Genomic DNA, 14,760 nt, shown 5'->3' with positions numbered 1-14,760 from the left:
TACTACCACAGTACTGTGCTCATATATGGAGTATACATGACCACCGTACTGTGCTCATACATATAGTATACTACCACAGTACTGTGCTCATATATGGAGTATACTACCACAGTACTGTGCTCATATATGGAGTATACATGACCACCGTACTGTGCTCATATATGGAGTATATTACCACAGTACTGTGCTCATATTTCGAGTATATTACCACAGTACTGTGCTCATATATATAGTATACTACCACAGTACTGTGCTCATATATGGAGTATATTACCACAGTACTGTGCTCATATATAGAGTATACTACCACAGTACTGTGCTCATATATGGAGTATACATGACCACCGTACTGTGCTCATATATATAGTATACTACCACAGTACTGTGCTCACATATGGAGTATACTACCACAGTACTGTGCTCATATATGGAGTATACTACCACAGTACTGTGCTCATATATGGAGTATACTACCACAGTACTGTGCTCATATATGGAGTATACATGACCACCGTACTGTGCTCATATATGGAGTATACTACCACAGTACTGTGCTCATATATGGAGTATACTACCACAGTACTGTACTCATATATGGAGTATACTTCAGTTCATTCTTTTATTCATTTTTCTACCACAGTACTGTGGCAACTGATGGAAGAAACCACTAATTCATGATAGTATATAGTATAGAACAGGAATTACTGTTGTAAATTCTGTATATGATGTTTTATGGTGTTCTTTGCTCTGTACAGTCAGGGAGATTGAGGCTGGAGAAGGTGGGTGGAGCTACATGTTAGATACGGCAGCGTGTCATGTGACTTCTCAGTTCTGTGTCAGTTGTGTATTCATTGCTGTGGTCTGAGTTGTGCACTGTGAACGTTGACCCAGTGGTTGATTTATATCAGTGCTGGCTTTACTTACAGGTGCCCATAGCACTGTCACCCCCCCCCCCCCCCCCCCCCGTTTAAAAATCTGCAGTAACAAAAATGCTGCTTTGACCAGGAGTCCAACCCAGGGCGTCTGTGTGGCAGTCAGAGGCGTTACGTCTTATATTTCCACTGTCTTCAGATCTGACCTATTTGTTATGTGATTGTCTTGGTACTTTTCAGGATGTGACATGTGACCAGTCCACATATGGTAGAACGAAGGCGCTGATTGGCTCTGGGGTAACACACAAACCAATATTTTGTTCCACAGTACTGTGACAGTAGCCACTTAAAAAAAAAAAACATACACCCAGGAGTGATCCCATGCCCCCCTGGTGGGTATCAAAATGTGTGAAAATAATTTGTGAGCGCTAAAAAGTTAAACAGGAAAACCTGAGTCAGTGTTTGCATTTCCTTTATATCACTGACATTCACATATCAGCAGATTATGACGCAGAACAGATTTAATGCTAATTTATTAAATGTTCTTATTTAACTACAGAAATGTTCAACATAACTGAATAGAAAAATACAGTACAGTTCAATAAATGTCCCACAAAACATTTATTAACACTAAATCTAGGCATTTAGTTGGATTTATTTAAATACTTTTAGTGCATCTTCATCATTTTTGTAAGAATTTTAAAGCTGTCATTATATTTCCATTCAATTCAGTAACATCTCTCATTCTTCAAATGATGCACATGGTGATTCATGGCATATTTTTCTACTTAAATTGGTTAAAACTCAAACAATCAGTGTATTTAAAATGAACTAATTACTTGTTAAAAGTACTGTCTTAAAAGTTGCATTATTTATTGACTATTCATTAAAACTACTCTGTATTGTTTTACAGTGAATTTTAAGTTTATCTGGATTAAAACTCAAATAACTCTGAAAAGTATAGTTTATTTTATTTATTACATAAGAATATTGTTATACAACTGAGAAAAAGTTTACCCTTTCATGTTTAAATTGTTAAAAAGCTGGTCATATTTTGGATGTAAAGCCTCCATTCCATACATCAACAATAAAAAATAATTGTTCACCAATAATTTTTTCCTTTTATACATACATACATACATACATACATACATACATACATACATACATACATACATATATACAGGGTGGGGAAGCAAAATTTACACTGAACATTTAGTTGTTTTTTCTCAGCAGGCACTACGTCAGTTGTTTTGAAACCAAACATATACTGATGTCATAATCATACCTAACACTATTATCCATACCTTTTCACAAACTTTTGCCCATATGAGTAATCAGGAAAGCAAACGTCAAAGAGTGTGTGATTTGCTGAATGCACTCGTCACACCAAAGGAGATTTCAAAAATAGTTGGAGTGTCCATAAAGACTGTTTCTAATGGAAAGAAGAGAATGACTATGAGCAAAACTATTACCAGAAAGTCTGGAAGATACTATTGAAGAAGAATGGGAGAAGTTGTCACCCCAATATTTGAGGAACACTTGCGCAAGTTTCAGGAAGCGTGTGAAGGCAGTTATTGAGAAAGAAGGAGGACACATAGAATAAAAACATTTTCTATTATGGACATTTTCTTGTGGCAAATAAATTCTCATGACTTTCAATAAACTAATTGGTCATACACTGTCTTTCAATCCCTGCCTCAAAATATTGTACATTTTGCTTCCCCACCCTGTGTGTGTGTGTGTGTGTGTGTGTGTGTATATATATATATATATATATATATATATATATATATATATATATATATATATATATCTGCTGCCTGTCACTACTGGATCAGCTGACCATTTGTTCATGTGCCTTAACGCTAACTCTACTTTCCATGTTCTACGTTACATTCACTGCGTTAACACGTTAATTTTGACAGTCACTTAAATTGCATATATTTATGTATGTATGCATACATATTTACAGTTTTGTGCAGATATCCAATGGAGAAGTGACTCCAGACACCATAGCTGTTGGAGTGGTCCAGTGACTCAGTGGTCATTTCCAACAATCGGACATTCTGAATGAACCTCTTCCACCTCAGCTACAGACATCCGTAAATGAGTCAGCGCTCAAGACTTGGTTTTAAACCAGCCTGACGCCCAGATGAGCAATTTTCTCTTTTGTTTTTTTTTTTTCCACAGTAGAGCTTTGCCCTTGGGCACAGTTTTGGTATCAGCTGAATGGAAGGATTCCAGTGGGAGTCCTGTGACGCAAGTGGAGACAAGCAACCGGCATGAAGAAATCCACCTCTGGGCCCCGAGTCAGGCAGGAACAACACAAGCACCCTCATGTTCATCACCCAAACGGGCACCGTGACTCATGTTTGACTGACGAAGAAGGAGACGACCAACACCAGTGAGTGGGTGGACGAGCGGTGACTCAGCAGGACGCTGTGGACAGACGGGAGGACAATGTCCCCCTTTCTGTGAGATCAGAAAGGACCTTTGTTCACAGGGCAGTTCCCGTTCATGCCCCAAAGTTAATGTCCAGGAAACGGAAAAGAATTCTATGACACAACACAGAGGAGACAAGACTGTAGACAGACGGATGGACAGACGGACATGAGGGGCTGTAAAAAACAGAATTCATTCTTACTTTCTAACACACATACATTCTCAACTCAAGTATTATCACACTGGTTCCAACCTTTTTTTACCCCTGACCCATTTTAACATCACACATTTCAATCAACCCCAGACATTCAAAACTGAGACATTTTTTTTTGCTATGTGAGGGAGCTGTAGTGACCCCCCACACACACACACACTAATCAGGTGTATGCCATCCACGTCACACCTATTTAGTTTAATCATTTAGTATTTGTATTTAACCTTACACCTGTTTAGTTTAATTATTCAGTATTTGCATTTAACCCTTTATTAATTTCATCAACCTGAGTTACTGGTGATCACTTTTTGTGTTGACAGTTAAAATGGTACCTATTTATGCCACGTTTCCACTGCGTGGCATCAGCTCGACTCAACTCGGCCTTTTTGCATTTCCATTACGAAAAAGGACCTGGAATCTGGTACCTGGTACTAGTTTTTTGGTATCACCTCCACTGAGGTTCCAAGCGATACTAAACCATGATGTATAACACTGCAGACCACTGATTGGTCCGACAGTTTTCTCTATGACCCGCCGTTTTACAAAAAACAGATGCGGAAGTTGACAGTAAATATAAATTATAAACATTAATCCACATGATAACAGCCCGAAACAACACCATGGTCAGTCCAGGAGATTCAGTCTTTGGTGGCCGATGTAAAAATTCAGACGAGACAACACGCAACGAGTGAGTTTTCAGCAACTCTTTGAGCAGACGACATGGAAATAACACGCCACATTGCTATGACGACCCGGTACTGTTATGTCTGTAGTATCCTGAAATGGAAACGGTCTCCAGGGATACCGAGTTGAGCCAAGCCGAGCTGAGCCGAGTCGAGCTGGTTCCACGTAGTGGAAACGCGGCATTAGTTTGTCCTCACTTAAAGTTTGCTGATTTCATTTTGTTTTCTCTTTTTCCTTTTGAGGTCAGTGGGGGGGGGCACTCACATGTAAGTGCGCACATGTGAGTGCAGGCCAGGTGTAGAAGATCTGCCTGATCAGAGCAGACCATGCAGCCCAAAGGGAGGGGAGCTTTAGCGGGGGAAGGACAGAATTTCATGTGTCACAAGGGCTGCATTTTTTAGAGCTAATACATTATTTGGAATACAACAGGTTGATGTTTGGGTTTGTTTTTGTACATAGGTGTTAGTGAGGTGCATGTTAATTTGAAAGTTAAAGCTAATTTGCGCTGAGTTCACCTGTGGTTGGGAGGGTAGTGGTGTGAGCCAGACCTGTTTAAAGGGTTCTGGAGCCCTGCTAACTGTTCTTCATTTTTCCTGGTATCTGTGGAGGGGGACCATGCTACCTGTTTGTTGGGGGGTTTTTTGGTGTGTGAAAAAATAAAAGCAAAGTATTTTTCCAACTACTGATGTCTTTGTTTTGACTCAGGCACTACAGCTATTCGGCTAAAGTAAGAAGACCAGCAGATTCTTACATTTTGGTGTCAGAAGTGCAATCGCTGCAGCAAGCCTGAGCACACATCAACAGAGAAATGAAACCTAAAGCACCCAAGGTCCAGAAGGCGGCTGAGACCCCAGAAGAGGAGATCCAGGCAGAGGGGGCTACAGGGGGAGTTCCAGTTGCTGAACAGCCCAAAGAAGAGTCACCAGGGGGCGCCGGCATGAGCTCCATTATGGGTATGCTTCAGCAACGTTTGAAGTTTCAATCAGATCTGAATGAACGTTGGAGCAGAGAGAAAGTGAGGCAAGAGGAGCGATGGCGACAGATGCAGGTGCAGGTGGACTCACTCAGAGGGGGCCCTGAGACCCTGGCCCAGGGTGGAGGCCAACCTGGGCCCAGTTCCCCTCCATGGCAACGGAAAGAACCAGTTCCAGTGTCCCCCAGGGGGAGGGACACTACAAGAGGATTGGCACAGTCAGCAATTCCCAGATTAGAGGATGGGGATGATATAGAGCAATACCTCACCACATTTGAGTGACCGGCCACCGCCTACCACTGACCAGAGACTGAGTGGGTGGTCCCATATCTGACTGGTAAGGCCCGTGCAGCACATGTGGCCATGGCTGTTGAAGACTCTTATTAGAAATGTGTGAAAGAGGCCATTTTGATGAAATATGAGATCAGTGAAGAGGTATACCGCCAACGGTTCCGGGAGCCGGACCAGCTGCCGGGAGAGACTCCGTGGGAGTTCTACAACCGCCTAAAAGACTTTTACCTGAAATGGACGCAGCCAGAGACGCAGACAAAGGAGCAAGTGAGTGAAGTCCTCCTTCTAGAGCAGTTCTACCGTTCACTGTCACCAGAGCTGAGAGTGGGGGTTAAGGAGCCAAACCCATCATCTGGACGTGAAGCAGCAGAGTTGGTGGAGAACTTCTTGTCGGCTAGACGGGGACCAAAGACCTTCAGGTTTGACCCCCCCCTCCAGGAGCAGCGCATCAGGGGGTAAGTCTGTGGGTTCTGGTGTAGGCGGTGGCCAGTCGCTCAAATGTGGTGAGGTATTGCTCTATATGCTAAAATTAATTTGTTTTGATGCTGTAAAAGTTTTATATCCTCTGTTTCAAATCCAGGTTAATGTTAGAGGACATTTAGTCTATATAATGTCTATTATTGTGGACGGAGGCAGAAAAGCCAGGTGTAGATTACTGCACAATTTGCATTTGTTCATAGTTTGGAATTAAGCCACTATACATGAAAGTTGAGCTTTTCCTTCATTACATAAAAATTTTTTTGAAAATAGTGTCCATCATTAAAAAAAAAATCGTACAAATCTTGAATGTTTTCTTTCATGTAGTTGTATAATTTCATAAATACACCAGACTTTGCATTATTGTAATGTTAAATAGTGAAATAAACTCAATCTAAACAGGCTAAAGCAGAGCAGCCACCTCATACTAACATGGAGATGGATTTAAATATGTTTTTCACGGCTCCAGTCAGATTTGTTTCTTCTGTTTTGAGACAAAAATGGCTCTTTAGTTCAGTGGTTCCAACCTTTTTTTTTTTTTTTAACTCCTTACTCCATTTTAACATCACAAATTTCTGTCGACCCCAGACACTCAAAACTGAGAGTTTTTTTTTTTTTGGGGGGGGGGGGGGGGGGCTAAAATTAATTTGTTTTGATCCTGTAATAGTTTTATATCCTCTGTTTCAAATCCAGGTTAATGTTAGAGGACATTTAGTCTATATAATGTCTATTATTGTGGACGGAGGCAGTAAATCCAGGTGTAGATTACTGCACAAAGGGAGAATGGGATTTTCCTTGGTCAGGATCTGTCCAGTCAGTCCAGCTGTGATTTACAAGGAGGACAATTAATACTGAACAAACAAGAACTGAAACTATGAATTATGAAAGAGCTGCAGCATCTGAAACTGACCACAATGAACATTTGACAGATAAACAGAACCACAGTGCTGCAGTTTCACAACCACAATTTGGGATTGACTCTGTCAACTCAACACAGATTTTGTTCAGTAAGTTTTTATTTTTATCATTTACTAGAAATTCCAGGCGACCCCACATGGGGTCCTGACCCCAAGGCTGAAAAACACTGTATTATAAATGTAAGAGAAGAATATATGTATGTGAGAGTGGCAGTGTGTGTGTGTGTGTGTGTGTGTGTGTGTGTGTGTGTGTGTGTGTGTGAGTGAGTGAGTGAGAGTATATGTGTGTGAGAGTGACAATTGTGTGAGACAAAAAAAAATAGTGCAAATGAAAGTGGCGTGGTGGAAACAGAGGGCAGGTGTTGTGTTGCGCTGTGACTGGCTGAGGACCAGAAGGTCCCGTTCAGCTCCTGATGATTGACAGTAAAAGACTACGGTCCTGACCAAACACGGAAGGAGGTAAGGAGGCACTAGTACTGCAGTAAACAAACATGGAAGGAAGTTCAGATTAAAGTAGATGGTTCTTCTATCACAAACAGATCAAACTGAATAAACTGTCTTTTTCAGTCCAGTCTGCCATTATCTGAACATAACCCCAGTGTGTCCATCCACTGTCACTGATCCAACTCCATGGGTTTGACTGGAGAATCAATGTTGGAGAAGATGACGGTGTTTCCACGGTAACTACGGAGCCTCTGAACGTCCAAATATGGTCATATCTGACGACCATGAGAAGATGAAGAACTGTATTTTACACCAACTATTGACATGGATTGATAGGATTAATGAATCAACAGGAATTAAACAGTTTAGATCAGCAGATGGTTTTGTCACCAGTGTTTATTACCTCTGCCAAGGACAGAGGTTATGTTTTCTTCAGGGTTTGTCCGTTTATCAGTTTGTTTATCGGTTTGTTTATCGGTGTGTTTGTCTGTTTGTTTATCTGTTTGTTTGTCTGTTTCTTTATCTGTTTATCATTTGTCTGCTTGTCTACTTGTTTCTGTTTATCTGTTAGTTTGTCTGTTTGTTTATCTGTTTTTCTGTTTCTTTGTTCGTTTGTTTGTCTGTCTGTTTGTTTGTCTGTCTGTCTGTTAGCTAGATAATTCAAAGTTATGGATGGATTTTCATGATATTTTCTGGAAATGTTGATACTGGCACAAGGAACAAATGATTAAATATTGGTGGTGAATGGGTGGTGGGTGGTGGTGGTGGGGGGGGGTGATCTGCCTTGGTGGAAGTATTCGCTCTCCAAATGCTTCTCTAGTTTGGGTCTTTATGGGTTAAAAAAATTCTTACTCTGAAGACTTGAAACAAGTATATTCTGCTAAAAATAAGAATTGTATCATTCTATAATCCTTTGATAACATAGTCTTATTTTAATAAAACTTGTTTCGTGTCATGTTCTTCCTTCACTGGCAGATAACTGTTGTGTAAATAAGACATTTGAACCCAATAATGAGTGGAAGTGTCTTCTTTTCGTCCAGTCCTTTTTTCAGTGTGTCTGTGACTCCTTCTATGTAACCCATAAAAGTCAAACCCAGGAGTCCAGGGAGGAAAAGCCCAGGTCATGTGATGAAGGAACCGTTTCTGTGTTTCCACTGGAGCACAGACGTGTTACTGCGGCTGATGTTCATGTTCACTGAAAAAGAAAAGAGCTCACATCACTTCCTCACACCTTCAGTTCATTAGTGTAAGTTGTGTTTGGGAAACAACCTACAACGACATAAATCTGAAGGATTCTTTCAAGTGCGCTCCGTGAACCAGCTGTCTGGCTCAGGAACCCAGACATAAACTTTTACTGACATCTTAGTCTCGTTAGCCGACGTTAGTTCTGCTTGTAACAGTCAATTAAGATACTTTTCCTCTTTCCTTCCCCGTCAGTAATTAATGCTTGTGAATACTTTGCATTTTCATTGAGCATAGCAAACAGCACATGAGGGAAGCGCTCTCCGTTTTCTGAGGAAATGGACTAAATCATTACTGCGCTGTTTGGGTGTTAGACTGGATGGCACAGGTGATACTCTGTTTCATGCATGAATTATGAGACCCTTAATCAAGATTTTTTTCCCTGAGCGTTTTTATTCCTCTTTAGGCATGAAAAAAAACATGCCTAAAGAAAATTTTCTTATCAACCTATTTTTCATGGAGCTGCAAACATGTCCACTCAGCTGGACACCACACGTTTAATTTTTGGAGCAAAGAAACATGTATTTACTGATATACTTTGTATAAACTATGAAATTAAAACATTTTAATGCTTATTGTAGGTAATTCATTTCTCAGACAGGAGTAGTTGTTTGTTTACTTGCTTTGCTAGTTTGTCTGAAAAAGGAATTATCTACAAAAATTATATGTGGAAGAGAGTATGAACCATTACCAGACATGTTTAATGCTGCTAATCTGATGTTTTTTCGCATTTTAACACTCTAATACCAGTCATTACTCAATTCACGGAGCTATAATGCAAAAATACCAACAACTTTTGTTTAAAAAAACTGTTAATTACAGACTAATAACAATAAAAGAAATTGATTTACACTTAAACATGTTACTCTAGACCAGGTTTATCAAGAACAGTAAAGTTACAGTAATGGTCTGTATATCAGTGTATGGGATGGTGCATAAGTGTCCACTGTGTTGACTGATATGGAATTAAAACAACAAAATCCATGAATATACAAGAGAACAGCTGGAGAATAGCTGTCCACTGGAGTGACCGCTATGCATGAAAGGGTTAATATCATGTCAAACCCAGTGGTCTTTTCTCTGTATGTAATATTAGCCCTCCTGCAGACTGTCCTGTCAGCCTCAGATAAGGTCTTTATTCTGTCTTCAACGCTCGTCTCTTTTCCATTGACCTTCAGACTGTGTGAATATAACTTATGCATAAAAATTTGTCCGATGGAAAAAAATCACAATTTCACCAAAACTCATTTTTCAATGAAAAGTTTTTGCGCTGGTAAAAGGTAGTTTTTCATAGAGAAATTGGTTTATTGTGCAAAACTACAATGGAAAGACCTTTCAGCCCAACTACAGCCACATGAAAAAAAAAAACAAAAAACTGATGTTGATGAATGTTAGAACCAAGGTTCTAATAGTTTTGGATTTTTCATTATAGTTTAGTTTTATTTAGTTTTGACTTTTTTTTTCTTTAATTCAGTTAGTTTTAATTAGTTTTTAGAGCAGGTTTGATAGTTAATTAGTTTTTGTTATTTTCTAAATGCTTAGTTTTAGTTTAGTCGTCTCTTTTCTCTTCTTCTCTGTGCTCCTATTCAAATCAATCCCAGACAGGACTCTGCTGCTTTAGTCTCCATGTTTCCAGGTGGAGTGGGGACCAGAAGACGACTGGAAACCACAAGTGAACACAAGTGACGGAGCAAAAGTGTCGTATGGAGACAGCACAGAAAATTGCTTGAGGGAAATAAATTAATTTCACATCAATCCGACGTTGACAAAGATGAAAATGAAGGGAATTTTATCCATAGTTTTTATCCGTTTTAGTTAGTTTTGTAAACACATAATACAGTTCCAGTTAGTTATCGTTTTTCTCTTTTAATTATAGTTTTTATTTCAGTTAACGAAAATGTTTTTTCAATTCTAGTTATCAGTTTACCAGCCAACAGGCCGTAAGCTATTGTCGTCATGCAGCATCCGTCGTCATCATCATCGTCTGTCATCGTCGTCCGTTACAAAAATTTCAATTGTCTTCTTCTCCCAAACTCCAGTTCTGATTGACTTCAAACTTGGTATACAGCTTCTGTGTGATGATGTCAACACAAGGTATTGAAATTATTTCAATCCGGATCTCATTCTGGATTTGGTGTGACTTTGAAAAATGTTCCCGTTATAAGAGATAGGAAGTGGATTGATCCAATAAATCAGTATCAATGATATCAAGTGTGAATTTGAATTCTTTACAGATCTGATTGGAATATGAGCAAAACATGGACTATTTCTGTAATAGAATAAATACACAGAACTGGATGAGAATAAATGGCATCTGGATACATTTCCCAAAGCTTTGAATTTGGCCGGTAAGCTACAGGGCCATTGGTCCGATTTTTTTCATCATTTTGTTAGTTTTCGTCAATAATAATAACCTTGGTTAGAACAAGAGAAGAAGAGTTTTAAAAGTTTTTTTTCAATATTGAGTAAATATCGGTAAAGTTTTACGCAGATGTTCAATAGAAAAACAAGTGTGTTTCCAACTCCTCAGTAGTGAAAGTATCTGTTGTTTGTCCTAAAAGTATTTAGAAGTTCCTAAATGACATCATCACCTAATTTGCATAATAGTAAATGTTCATGTACAGGGTGTGGAAGCAAAATTTACACTGAACATTTAGTTGTTTTTTCTCAGCAGGCACTACGTCAGTTGTTTTGAAACCAAACATATACTGATGTCATAATCATACCTAACACTATTATCCATACCTTTTCACAAACTTTTGCCCATATGAGTAATCAGGAAAGCAAACGTCAAAGACTGTGTGATTTGCTGAATGCACTCGTCACACCAAAGGAGATTTCAGAAATAGTTGGAGTGTCCATAAAGACTGTTTATAATGGAAAGAAGAGAATGACTATGAGCAAAACTATTACCAGGAAGTCTGGAAGATACTATTAAAGAAGAATGGGAGAAGTTGTCACCCCAATATTTGAGGAACACTTGTGCAAGTTTCAGGAAGCGTGTGAAGGCAGTTATTGAGAAAGAAGGAGGACACATAGAATAAAAACATTTTCTATTATGGACATTTTCTTGTGGCAAATAAATTCTCATGACTTTCAATAAACTAATTGGTCATACACTGTCTTTCAATCCCTGCCTCAAAATATTGTACATTTTGCTTCCCCACCCTGTCATTGTACCCAGGGGCGCAGATAGGATTTTAGAACTGGGGGGACGAAGCTGTAAAAGTGTGTGTGATGTCATCAGGATGTGGTCCAGCTGGGTCCAGATTTAGGACCTGGGTCCGATCAGGTCCAGAACTACAGGACTTGACTGTGCAGTGGTCAGTGCCTGGTTCTAGGAAGGACGGCTGGACCTCAGAACGTCCATGTGGTCCTGTTTGCTGCTTCAGGTTCAGAAACACAGCTACAATATTAGATCAGACTTCACTTTAACCTCATATTCTTTTTTTTATCCTCTGTGTTCTGCATTTTTCGGTGTGAATCAGATATTTTCTTATATTTAATTCACAGATCATTTAAATCAGGGGTTTTAAACATGTGGCCCATGGGCCAAAACCGGCCCACCAGAGGTTCCAGTCCGGTCCATGGGATGAATTTACCAAGTGTCAAACTTACACAGATGAGTTTGAACTAATTAATATGTGTTTCAGTCCAGATGCCTGTTGTAGATCTGAGGTCTGGAAGTGCACGTGTCAATGATAAACTGGAATACTGTTCACATTCACTCATTTTTTTTCAGAAATATCAGTTTGTTCATGGTTGTTCAGATTATTCCCATTTTGGGTGAAAGAATAATTTACAAATGTAAACATTTTCACAATGTAATTTAACTTTTTTGAACTAAAACAGAGAAAAGAATGTGGAGTAGTCCTTCTGACCCATCAGGGGGGTCCAACTGGTGTGAGTTCTGGTTCCATATTCAGACCAAAGGGATCGAATAAAATAATAACAATATCTATAAATAATAACAACTACAAATGTTCTACTTCAATTAATGTGAAAAAATTAAAACGACACTATGAAAATATTTACATTTACAAACTGTCCTATAAAAATAAAATGTGAATAACCTGAACAAATATGAACCACCTGAACTGTCTGGAGACAGTTCTGTGGAACTGTTCCAATATTCAGTCTGTTCTTAAATGTTTTATGCATTTGTAGATCCACTGTCATCTGTACGCTGGGTTAAAGATAAGCTCTGACGGAATATTGGAGAAATTGTTCTTATTTTAGTTATCTTAGTTTAATTTTAACGATATTCTGCCCGGTTCCACATGTTTGTGTAACACTGTGTCTAATGCACATGTAGAAATGATAAGTTGAGCCACAATACTCTTCAAATTGCACTTATTTTTCTTACAAAATTCATTTTTTTCAGGTTATTCAGATTTTTTTTGTGAAAGTTTGTAACTGTAAGTATTTTCATATTTTAATGTTTTTTATTGAACTAAAACAAAAAGGAAAAGTTGTCTTTACCATTACCGAGGAACGGTGGAGGTTATGTTTTCATTGGGGTTTGTTTGTCTGTTTGCTTGTTTGTCTGGCAGCAAGATAACGCAAACAGTTCTGGACAGATGAGGAAGAAACTTTCAAGAAATGTTGATACTGGCACAAGAAACAAATGAACACAAGATTAACTTTTGGTGGTGATCGGGGGGCTGATCTGCCTTGGCGGTGGTCTCTGAGTGCTTTTCTAGGTATTTGTAGTTTATTGGGTTGTTAGTGTACTGGTCCAGTCCACTGGAAACCAAACTGGGCTGAATGTGGAACCTGAACTAACATGAGTTTGACTCCTGAAGGATGTCTGCAGCATCCCATGACAACAGAGAACACAGACAGGTACAGTAGAACACAGACAGGTACAGAACAGGTACAGTAGAACACAGACAGGTACAGTAGAACACAGACAGGTACAGCAGAACACAGACAGGTACAGTAGAACACAGACAGGTACAGTAGAACACAGACAGGTACAGCAGAACACAGACAGGTACAGTAGAACACAGACAGGCACAGCAGAACACAGACAGGTACAGTAGAACACAGACAGGTACAGTAGAACACAGACAGGTACAGAACAGGTACAGTAGAACACAGACAGGCACAGCAGAACACAGACAGGTACAGCAGAACACAGACAGGTACAGTAGAACACAGACAGGTACAGCAGAACACAGACAGGTACAGTAGAACACAGACAGGTACAGCAGAACACAGACAGGTACAGAACAGGTACAGTAGAACACAGACAGGTACAGTAGAACACAGACAGGTACAGAACAGGTACAGCAGAACACAGACAGGTACAGCAGAACACAGACAGGTACAGAACAGGTACAGTAGAACACAGACAGGTACAGCAGAACACAGACAGGTACAGAACAGGTACAGTAGAACACAGACAGGTACAGTAGAACACAGACAGGTACAGAACAGGTACAGTAGAACACAGACAGGTACAGTAGAACACAGACAGGTACAGAACAGGTACAGTAGAACACAGACAGGTACAGTAGAGGTACAGTAGAACACAGACAGGTACAGCAGAACACAGACAGGTACAGTAGAACACAGACAGGTACAGTAGAGGTACAGCAGAACACAGACAGGTACAACAGAACACAGACAGGTACAGCAGAACACAGACAGGTACAGAACAGGTACAGCAGAACACAAACAGGTACAACAGAACACAGACAGGTACAGCAGAACACAGACAGGTACAGAACAGGTACAGTAGAACACAGACAGGTACAGTAGAACACAGACAGGTACAGTAGAACACAGACAGGTACAGCAGAACACAGACAGGTACAGTAGAACACAGACAGGTACAGCAGAACACAGACAGGTACAGTAGAACACAGACAGGCACAGCAGAACACAGACAGGTACAGTAGAACACAGACAGGTACAGTAGAACACAGACAGGTACAGAACAGGTACAGTAGAACACAGACAGGCACAGCAGAACACAGACAGGTACAGCAGAACACAGACAGGTACAGTAGAACACAGACAGGTACAGCAGAACACAGACAGGTACAGTAGAACACAGACAGGTACAGCAGAACACAGACAGGTACAGAACAGGTACAGTAGAACACAGACAGGTACAGTAGAACACAGACAGGTACAGAACAGGTACAGCAGAACACAGACAGGTACAGCAGAACACAGACAGGTACAGTAGAA

The sequence above is a fragment of the Sphaeramia orbicularis genome, chromosome 22 (genome assembly GCF_902148855.1).
Source record: "Sphaeramia orbicularis chromosome 22, fSphaOr1.1, whole genome shotgun sequence".
NCBI classification, from domain to species: Eukaryota; Metazoa; Chordata; class Actinopteri; order Kurtiformes; family Apogonidae; genus Sphaeramia; species Sphaeramia orbicularis.
Note: the sequence above shows the minus strand (reverse complement) of the source record.